We start from the raw sequence: 12,068 nt of genomic DNA on the forward strand, positions 1-12,068 counted from the left end.
TGCTGTATCTAGAAAGCCCTCGATCCCAACACCCAATCTTCCTTCTAGATCCCATCTATCATTTTGCTGAAACGCCATCCTGCTTCTCTCCAGAAAGCCGTCGAGCATCTCACAAACAGGTTTGCCAAGTGGTATTTTTTTGTTTGCATGCGTCCAAAGTGAGCATTAACAAAAGATTTTAATTTCTTCAAACGAGTACCAGTTGTAATACAAAAAAGCATATTGCGCTCTGTGCAAGTGGAGCTGAATATACTGTTCTGCCCAACGATATTTTGGTGACGTGAAAGGACATGATGTTATTTTGCAAAATATTTCATTTGTGCTGAGATAGTAAGATAGTTCAAATTTTGTGATTCACACAATGTAGAAAGTTAGAGAAAAAAGACGTCTGCTTACGTGCAAATCGGCATAAATATTCAAATATTGCACTCACGATCGCTTTCCAGTGCCACCGTTGTTCCTGTCCCTTTTCCTCCGATCCTTTGCTCTTCTGTGAATGCAGACAGAGACGTCAAGAGACGTTCATGAGAAATGGATTATCTATTTTTATTACATGAAGACTGCATGCTGGGATTTATAATCTGTTTTGTTTCCCCCTGCCTTTTCAACCTGCTTTCATATTTTAATAAAACACCCATTCAGCTGCTGGCTTGGTTGAGTGCCTCAAGTGGGTATTTATTTCGGATGCTTCTCCTCTATTCCAGAAAGTGAATAACATTCATATTCAAAATTCGAGGAATTACAGTGCATATCTGCAGAACGGTGGAAATGCTGTTTCATAGTTTAATGAAGTTCAGAGGAGCAACTGGCACCTAAGTGTAATTCGCAGTATCATTTATATAGTAGTTTATACCACTAACAAGGAGACAAAGACACTTTTATCCATCCACAAAACAGATAAAGACAAGGTAAATGATTCCTTAATGGGATTTACCCTTTACCCCTGCAGTCATAGAAATATTCATCACAGAAATTTATTTCGGGCAGAAGGGGTGTCTGTAATCTACCCCTTCCTAATCAGTCAGATTCTCACTGAAGCTAGGCTGAACAAGGGTAAATTAGAAATAAATAAATTATATACTGTGTAAAACTTGTATGGTACCGTGATAGTGTTGCTTTAAAACCATCTGATAAAAAATATTGTGTCTAAATATTATATAATATTATATAACCCCTTAGGTGCCAGTGTTGGCCAACGCCTGTCACCCTCACCCCCTGCCCAGTGTGTCTATCGGCAATTGGCCCAATGCTGGAGAGAGCTGGAAAGGATCCTCCATTGCTTGCACTGGAGAATTCCTTTTTTCAAAACAACGGTCTGGGGAGACACAGAAGTGCCTCCCCATCAGACCCTGTCCCCTCCCAGCCATCTGTGATGTCAATGTGCCACGAGGCTTGCTGACATCACAGATTCCCCACTGAACTAGGAGGAGCAAGGATGTGAAATATCTCTCCCCTTCCAATGGGTAAAAAATGCCTGAAAAAGCCTCCTCACATTTCAGAGAGACCTCGTTGGAAAGGGGAGAGTCTCCTACTTCAAATGAAGCCTTCCTGAAACTGTTTCCAAGCTGTAAATCTTGGTTGTGCCACGATTAAAAGTCAGAAAACCCACTGGGCCACCAGGCACGTGTATTAAGGGGAGGTCGACCCTCATAGTGAATGGGCTGAATCCCCCACCCACTGGAGGTACAAATAATGAAAAATAAAAGTTTTTTTTTACCATGGTGGGCATGATCGTGCTTTGAGAAGAAATAAAAACACAATTTGCAAAAATTGAATTGTTTGGGGGATTGGCCTTGGGCTTGGGGATTGGGCACGAATGAAACAAAATGTAAGTGTTTTTCCCCTGGGGGGCATTTGAGGCTTACATTTGAATTGAGTGAGCATATCTAGCTTTGAAACAAAGGCGAACATGCTGCCTAAGTTAGCTAAATTAATAACCTCAACAAGTATACTGTGGGGCTCATTCGCTGACACTTGTCTCTTGCTTTAGAAGTGTGAAAACTCAATTAATAACTTGAATCATGATCAATGTTCTTGGAAAAGTCTACAGGGCACAATATCTTGTATGACGATGATTTTCACATTTTCACTATAAGGAGATATACATTTCAAAATTAGTTGCAAATGATGCAGTGCTCAGACAGTGAACAAATATATATAAAACAACATAGAACAAGAGACTGTTGCATAGGATTTAAGTCAAACAAACATAAGCAGAGATCCTGCCTGTTAATATGTGGCATCTTTTAGTATATCATAACATGTTTTGAAAGCAACCTAGAGAGGGGATGTCAACATTTTGACTATAGTTACCTTTCGGTCAGCAGGACAAAAGTCATCTGACTGAAGTTCCCTAGAAATCTTGGAATCTTAGAACCTTCAATAAGGCATCCTGTAAGGAACATGTGCCAGAATACTTTAAAACAGAGTCGACAATGTATATTGGGCCTCTCAGCTGGTCGGACAGTTCTGGTGGGGTAAATAAATTATTCAGGCGAAGTACACCTTGATTCCTTAGACGGTCCCATAGAGGTAAATGGGTCACTTAGGAAAAACACACGTTTCCATTGTGTCACACTACGGTAATCATGTCGCCAGGGGACTCCCATTGACTTTGGTTTGATCTGTTTCTGATTCTTTTTGATTTTGATTCTTTCAATCTTTATTCAGTTGCAAACAGCCATAAAAGCAAACACACACAAAAATACATATAAAATCATATATTAAAATTAGTTAAAACACAAAACCAGGGGGGCCCTATTCAACAATAAAAGTCAGGTCATGCTGCAAAAATTTATAATCTGGGTACATCGACTTCCTTGAATGAACAGCAGCCTGAAGAAGAAAAAACATGCTCAAATATTTTCTCCTCAGAGAGTGGCACTAAACAATGATAAGCAGGCAAATAACCCTGAAGATTCCTGTGATTCAACAAAGGTACAAGAAATCTTTCGGTATACATTCTATAGTATCCCCAGAAAAAAAGAAAGTGCAACTTAGTTTGTTTGTGCAAATTGTTCCATGGACATACCATACTTTCAGGATTTGCCTGAAACCCACACGGAAAGCAAAGGGAATACCTTGCAATGCCCACCCTAAAGCTGAACAGCAAATATATACTCCTGCTCATTTTATTATTCCACAGATAGTCAGTAGGAATAACATCGGGAATCAAGTACAAATAAATCTTTATGCTTGATTTATTCTCGTCAGCCTGCAGCCTCTCACTTTTAGCGAGCTCCAACAATAAGCTGTACACATATCTTCTACCAGTTAAAGCACTCTGTGTTCCATCCGCAAATCGGTTTTCTAGGGTGATCATCTCTTAGAATTTGCCAAAATAAGCTAACCAGGGTATAGTACAGCCCCTATCACAGGCCAAGCAGTCAGAGATTGTCTCTCTGGATAGAACTGCTTCCTCGGATCTCCAGATGGACATTCCACAGCAGAACTGGCCTAAATGGAATAAAATCACACAAATAACTGAGACCCACCTCATTGTGGAATATAAAAGTGTAGGTTGTATGAGGAACTGATAATATCCTTCGGCCAAAACGGTTCTCCTTCCTCTGCAAGTTTATTGAGTCCCGTACTCCCCAAATCTCTGCCCTGTAAGTCACTATCTCACAGACTGAGCAGAATATATATGCACAAGTGAACTAAAGGGTATCTCACCCTTTTCGGAGGGAATCTTTAACAAGGAACCGACTTTCCATGAACCTGGTCCTGTTTTGTGTTATATCATAGGCCCATGAGCCAGATGAACAAAAAATGACTGCCAAATATGAAAAAGTGCTAGTGCTTGCTAAAACATTAGTGCCCACACTGATGGTTAATGGTTGCTTACACTTTGATCCACGTGTCATTAAAAAAGACTTACTAAAATTAGTTATTACATCCAAGGACCTTAGGAATGCAGGCATTTAAATCAGCATCATCTGCATAAATCAGCACAGGGAGAGGTACATCCTTCACCCTAGGCCCTTCTGGGGTACACCTACAAAGCTTGTGCTTAGTTCATTAATATATAAAATGAAAAGGATTGGGGGGCACACCCCTGTCTCACCCCCGCCCAATTCTAAATTCCTCTGTGATTTCCTCATTGTTCCCAAACCTTACTCTCACCTCTCTCCCTTCATACAAAGATGCCACCAGATAAACAAAGAGAGGTCCATTTGCAAGTTGAGAAGCATTTGCCATAGCTTTGTCTGATTAGTACAACCAAGAGCTGTGGACAAATCCATAAAGGCCAAGTACAGTGGAGACATCTCAGCTACCGTGTACTTTCCAATGATCAAACTGAGGTTGAGACATCATTCAGTCATTCCCAAACTGCTACGAAAACCATTATTGGCACTTATGTATTGCATTGTTGTCACTTGCCCACTCACTATTCCATTATACACCACCCTTCCCAAGATCTTAGCTGGAATATCTCTCAGAGAAATCTGTTTCTGTAGTGGGTGATAGCCCAGCTACACAAGTGGTGCAGCATTTTTATCAGCACATGTTGGGTGGTATGCATTTTATTGATTCCTGCAGATTCTGGAAATTTCTATCACAGAAATGGAAGGAAAATTAGTCATTTCTAGCAGAGTTTGCGGTTTGGAGGGCATTGTGAGTAAGAAAACGTCTTGAGGCCTATGTGAGCCACACCTCCCTGAACTCCTCTGGTTGTGTAGCTTTCAAAAATGTCTGTGATTGGTAGGTTTGCATGGATAATGCCACAGCATGGCCCTAAATACCAAAGGTACCTATATTGCTTATTTCTCAACGTAGCTATTTAGGGTATTTTGTGTTATGGTCTCTTGGCCTACCCACACAAGTGTGGTACAATTCTTATTCTTATTGGAAGACCTGTAGGAACTGAGGGTGGTAGAAAATATGTGACTTCCTGCGCATTCCAGAATTTTCCATCACAGAAAATTTGGGAAAATGTGTACTTCTTACCAAAGTTTGACATTTGCAAGGGCTTCTGTGTGAAATTACCTGGGGAGAGCCATGCAAGTCACACACACCTGACCTCCACTGCCTGTCTAGCTTTCAACAATGTACACATTTTATAGGTATTCTTAGGTGCTGCCTGAGCTAGTGCCAAAAATCAACAGCTACACAACTTCCACAAAAAGATTGGTTTTCAGCACAAAAATCTGATGTGCCTGTGTTGAGCTTGGGGCCCTTTCCTGACACGACCACTAGGCTACAGCGAGGTAGTATCTTTATTGGGAGACTTGGAGAAATGCTGGGTGTTAAGAACTTTGCGGCTCCCCACAGGTTCCAGAAGTTTTCCTTATAAAAATGTGTGTTTTTAATCGAAGTTTGAAGTTTACGAAAGATTTTGGGTGAAATGACCTGATGGGAGACACACAAGTCACACACCCCTGGCCTCCACTGGTTATCACATTTTAGAAAATGTGCAGGATTGCTATGTTTGCCTAGATGCCAGTTGAGCTAGGACCCAAAATCCACAGCTATGCAACTTGCAAAAAAGGAGTCTGTTTTCAGTGTAAAAATATAATGAGTCAACTTTGCGATTGGGGTCCTTTCCTATTGCAGGCACTTATGAGGTACCATTTTTATTGGGAGACTTGGAGGTTTGTGTATTTTTAGTCAACATTTAAGGTTTGCAAAGGCTTCTGGGAAAAAGTACCTAGTGAGGGCCACACAAGTCATGCACCTATTGACTCCCCTAGTTGTCTGGTTATTGCAATTGTACAGGTTTGCTAGTTTTCACTAGATGCCACTTCAGCTACAGCCCAAAATCCACAGCTTCACACATTGCAAAATAGGATCAGTTTTCTGTGGGAAACTGTTATGTTTCCAGGTTGCGTTTTGGACCATTTCCTGTCACAGGCACAAGGCTTACCCACACAATTGAAGAATTGTTTTTATTTGGTTGCTTGGGGGAATGCTATGTGGTAGGACATTTGTGCTTCTCCACAGACTCCACAACTTTTCATCACAGAAATTTGAGGACATTTGTTTTACAAAGGATTCTGGGTAAAAGAATAAAGCAGTACCATTTTTATTGGGAGACTTGGAAAAATGCTAATTGGAATGACCTTAGTGGCTCCCCATGTATTGCAGAACTTTCCATCACAGAAATGTGGGACAAATGTGTTTGTTTAGTCAAAATTAACTTTGAAAGGGATTCAAGGGTAAAAAGCTGATGAGAGCCCACCCGGTATTCCTCCAGGTGTTTAGTTTTTTTTATAAAGTGAAGGTTTACTGGGTTTCCCCAGAGGCTGGCTGAGATACCCCAAAAACCACACTGCAAAAATAAATCAGTTTTATATGGAAAAATGTGAAGTGTCCATGTTGAGTTTTGGACCCTTTCTTGTTGCAGGCATTAGGCCTGTTCACACAAGTGAGGTACCATTTTTATTGAGATGCTTGAGGGAATGCTGGGTGGTTGGAGGTTTGTGGCTATCTGCAGATTCTAGACCTTTCCATCACAGAAATATGAAGAAAATGTGTGTTTTCAGTAAAGAATGTGAGGTTTGCGATGGATTCTGAATAAGAAAAACCTGGTGAGAACCAATCAAGCTATCCCACACATATGGTGAGAGCAACACAGTCACCCCACCCTTGATTCCCTTAAGTTTCTAGTTTTAAAAATGTGCAGTTTTGCTAGATTTCCCTAGATGCCAGCTGAACTAGGACCCAAACTCTAGGGATTGGCAGAACTATTGGAGTTTCCCTCTGTGGAACACCGTGGACTTACATAAAAACTCAGCGAGATTCTGCGGAGTTCTGCCAAAAGTCGCACTGCAATTCAGCACCCAAAGGGCAAGCAGCACTGGAAAATCAGTGTTAATGGCACCATGCTTTATACATGAGTGTGCAGCCATTCAAGATGATTTTGCTGCTGCTTGAGTAGAAAGTCCACTTGAGAGGCAGCAAAGCTACTTGAAAAGTAGCCCTCTGACCATGACCACTCATAACTGCCCTTGTGTGCCCACTTAGAAAATGGTGCTAGGGGATGTCAAATCTCACTCACATTTCTGGAGCCTCGCAGGAAAAAATTCTAAAACACTGCAATAGGCTGAATTTGGTCAAAACTCCACGTTACAAGAGTAATGCAGCGTTGCCAAATCCATCAATTCTGCAGGCAGAATGACACATTCCACCCACCCCTACCAAAATTCACAGCTACCCACATTGCAAAAAAAGGGTCAGTTTTCAGAGTAAAAATGTGATGTGTCTATGTTGTGTTTTGGGCCCTGCCCTGTTTCTGCACTAGGCCTACAGAATCCAGACTTTTCCATCACAAAAATATGAGGACATTGTGTTTTTGTAGTCAATGTTTGAGGTTTTCAAGGGATGCTGGGTAAAAAAAAGCTTGTGGGACCCTCACAAATCATTTTTCACCATATGAATTGGTCTATACTCTAAATCCATGAACCCAGAAGGGTCTAGCGGATGTAATGGTATATTACTTTTGTAAACTGGCGTTGTGACAAACAAGTAACGAATGAAAACATCACAAATGCCCATTTGCTCCTACTCATTTTCATTTCTTTAATGAAACAGTTAGGTATTTTGGGAAAACCTTGACAGATCTACACAAATGTCCCCTTGCTGAATATTGAATTTTGTCTACTTTTACAAAATCTATAGCTTTCCCAGATTACCCATGGGTTGTACACTGGCTTCCACCATAATCTAGAAGTAGGGTGAGAGTACAAAAAAAGGGAAAATTGACTACTTCTTTAAAAAATGTGAAAATGGTGTTAAAAAATAAGTTTTCTTTATTCATCTCTGCATGTTCACGAAAGTTGGGAAGATGGTAACTTTAGCACAACAAACCGTTTGTTGACGTCATTTTTAGGAAAAACAAAACAAACAACTTTATCCTGAACCCTTTTTTTCTTTTTTCCCAACAAGGTTGAATTGTTGCTATATTTTGTCTATTTTCTAAGTCCCCTCCAGGGAAATCCACAAACCCTTTGAGTTTTCGAATCCTCAGGATTAACCCCAGTTAAGTGGTTAATGGTGGAAATCTGCACACAATAGAACAATTTAATTTAAAGGATATTAAGCTGTAATATTTAGCTGCAATAGTTTTGTTATCAATAGCCTGGCATACAACTGTAAAATTACATTGTTTTTACATTGCTGAATGTGCAGTTTTTGTCACTATTGTGCCATGTAATGGTAATCCTTGGAAGAATGAGACATAGAGTTCGCCTCATGCCAGGTTTGAGCAAAATACGCTTAATTCGATAAACACATATAAATCAATTAATCATATCTGTTCATCAACTTCTTTTACATTTTGGTTATCTTATGACAAACTTGACACACTTGCTTTATAAAAAGAATATTGGTATATATCATGGCTCATTTTAAAATGTAATCGGAGCCACTAATTAGCCATGGTGCATGTCAAAAGACTACTAAATGTGTATTATTTAAGGTGGGATCACAGTACAGAATCTGAATACCTATTCCAAACTGTCGGATGACTATATGATGGTAATAATATATTGACTGCAAAACTATCTTGGAACATAATTTCAAATCTAAGCATGTCATGTTCTCCTAGTTAAATATGTTGCTGATAAAAATGTAGTAAACTAAAATATTGTGGTATTTAATAACCTTAGCTAAGTAATGAAATTCCTGCTGAACTGACCTGATACAAAAGCACACTTCCCTTTTTTAATGCATGAGGTGTGCATGGGTCATTTAGATAGTGGGGTATTAAATATAAATTACATTATTATATTTTAATTTGTACTTTTTGTTATGTTAGGTTTGAACCTTGTAATTTTATTTAATTATGAATATGTTTTTATTTTTTATTATTCTTTGAGGGTTTATTGTTTTCGGGTTTAAGTTTTTGAAGAATGGTGTTTTACATGTAACTATTTGTAATTTAAAATATTTTTTTATTAGTTTTAATGAATATTTTAACAGTGTTTTGAAATATTGTGTTTATTTCATTTATAATAATTACAGTTTAGTATTTCATTTTATTTGTTGCATTGACGGTTTGTAAGGGATAGGTTGTTAGGGGTTTAATTAAATTTATTTTTTATTCATATAAGTTTGATAATCCACAATTTAAATATATATCTTAATGTATATTATTTGATTGTTTTTTTAAAAAAAAGTATTATTTTACATCATAAAATGTACTATTATGTTTTTAAATGATGCAATTTCTTTTTCACATCAGGTTGTGAGTTGTTTAGGAGGTACGATGCTTGGTAATTAAATATCTTTACTATTATTTTATCTATATTGTATTGTATTGTGTTTATTAAGGAATATATTGTTATGTTGCAGAAATTTACATTTGATTTAAAGATTGGCTTTTCAATGTTTAAATATTTTTTTTAATTTATACATTTATGTTAAAAGTACATAATCCATTGTGTTTTTTATAATTTTGGTTAAATATGTTTGTAGATTAATGTATTTTTGATGTATGATTAAAAACTTCTAAATATATTTGCAGCCTCAATATTTTTAAAACTCAAAAGTTTTTGTGCTTTGATAACGTATTTCTAAACCATAATAACATTTATATGTTCACAATATTTTTTATTTAAAGTTACTAAATATCAGTTTTAAAATTATTGTTAAAATATTGTTAGAGCAGTATACTTAATCTCACTAATAAATGCACCCTCCTTTGTTTGTAGGACTGGGTTTGGCGCAATAAATCTGACCTCCTCTTTATATACCCTTTCCACTATGTTTGTGTGATTGGAGTCTGAATAATGATTAAAACCCCCTGGAAAATGCACATTTTTCACAATGTTTGCAGGACTGAAGTTCAAATCCTATATGATACTTAACATCTTATGAACAAAGAATGTATTCAGTAAAAGTGGTGGCAATTTACCGACTGTATTGGTATTTTGCATTGGTTCACAAAATACTAATCACAGTGGATTGCAATTCGACCTACCTCATGAATTTTAATGTCTCAAAATGTGAGCCAATATGATTCACTTCCAACACATGGATAGCAGTGATCCAGGTTTAGCAGACCACTATGGGCCTCATTACGAGTCTGGCGGTCGGACCACCAGACCACCATACTGGTGGCTGCCATGAGACCAGCATGTTGGAGGTCACACAGACTACGGCATTACGAGTCACACACCCAAGACCGCCAAAAGCCAGGACTTGTGATGGCGGGAAATAGGCGGTCCGACCACCAGCCCCGCCAGCCTGTAAACCAACCACCAAAAACATTACAAGTCAAAGCCAGGCAAATGGTGGTTCAGCCATGGTGGTCTTCCAATGGCGGACGAAACCACAGAGGTTTATGGTTACCACAGTAATACACAACACCACACTGAATAGATGTGAAAACAACACAGCTGACACACCTTACCACATCCGACACACCTGCAAAGCACACCATAAAACACATCCCTTCACACACCACAATCCCTTGCATTTTCTCAGCCCACGCCCTCAACACACCCCTATCACAACCATCTGCAACCCGTCACCCGTTCATTTCCCCAGCACCCACCCATCTATATTTAACACCACCATGTCACAAAATAAAAATCCATGTTACACTGAAGATGAGTTAAGAGTCATGGTGGATGAAATCATAAGATTAGAGCCACATTTATTTGGAGCCCAATTTCAGCAAACTACTATCACACAGAAAATGGAAATGTGGCAAAGGATCGTTGACAGAGTGAATGCTGTGGACTCCACCCCGGAAGGTCGGTTCCATAGCAGCCAGGTACCAGCTGCAGCTCCTGAAGATTGCCAGTGGTCCCCCACCTCCTCACTTACAACTCACATCATGGGAGGAAAAGATCTTGGCCATCCTGCATCCTGAGGACTTGACAGAGGTACCTGGGGTAGTGGATTTGAGTAAGTGACAACAACAAAATATCACACCTAAATATATTGGCATGCTTGCTCACTGCTCACCTATGGACACCTTCACTGGCACCCCAATCACCAGCCCAGTCTCCTCCTGTCCATGGAACACTGTCTGTCATACCTGGCTCACCTCGGGTAACCTCACCTGTGTATACTGGAAAGAGGACAGGGGCTGACAGCAATACAATTCCCAGCAGGCACTGTCCTACAATTCACAAAACCAGAACTGTGTATCACATACATAATTACTGTGTATTGCAAAGCCCCAAACTAGTGTATTGACCTAGAAAGGAGCTCAACTGCACAGTACATTTGTTTAGCACAAACAGTGACAGAAATAGGTTTATCCCACTCAGCCAAGACAGTCTCTTCTGATACAATGAGCCTACTACCTCTGCTCAGCCATTGAACTGTACTCACCTAGAAAGGATCACAACTATAGTGTGTGGGTGTAAGACAGGCACTGACAGGAATGCAAAGGCCATGATGTGCTAGTAGTGTTACCCCAATCAGCCAATACAGCGTTCTATACCATAAAGAGCCTACCACCACTACTCAACCATTGAACTGTACTCACCTAGAAAGGATCATGCCTATATGGTTAGGGGTCAAATGGCTACATTACACAGGAGAATCCCTATCTGCCACTCCAAGTACCAGTTCAGTGAACATCTGCCAAATACCATTTTCCTGGAAATTCACACATGAAGTGCACTGACCGGGGGGAATGACATAGAACAAGTACTTGAGGAACAGGGAGTCACATGATTGCTAAGTCAGGAGGCTATGCCTAACCAGTTCAAAGCAACAGCCCACTCTGCATATGCTCAAATGTCCTTATAGGTTAACTTGCAATCGAAGCGTACTCACCTCAGAGGATGGCCCATGTATACTTTGTGTAGTACTTGGAGAAACATCACTGTAAATCCCAGGAGGGAAAGTACATGTAACTCCTATCACCAGGCTAGTGGCCATGTGACATTGTGCATCTGTCTTTGAACTCACAAATGTAGTCTACCTACCTGAGAGGGACCAAAATACAGGTTATGGTACACCCTGTGATGTGGCTACACACCCACAACCCTCCTGAGCAGCTATGTTGTAGACAAGAAGGACAGCTGAAAATGTGGGCTATAAAACTTTATGACAGGTCAAAGTCCCCAAGATGCATCATCTTAATGGTATTAGCAGCAGACATATCA

The sequence above is a fragment of the Pleurodeles waltl genome, chromosome 1_2 (assembly GCF_031143425.1).
Source record: "Pleurodeles waltl isolate 20211129_DDA chromosome 1_2, aPleWal1.hap1.20221129, whole genome shotgun sequence".
NCBI classification, from domain to species: Eukaryota; Metazoa; Chordata; class Amphibia; order Caudata; family Salamandridae; genus Pleurodeles; species Pleurodeles waltl.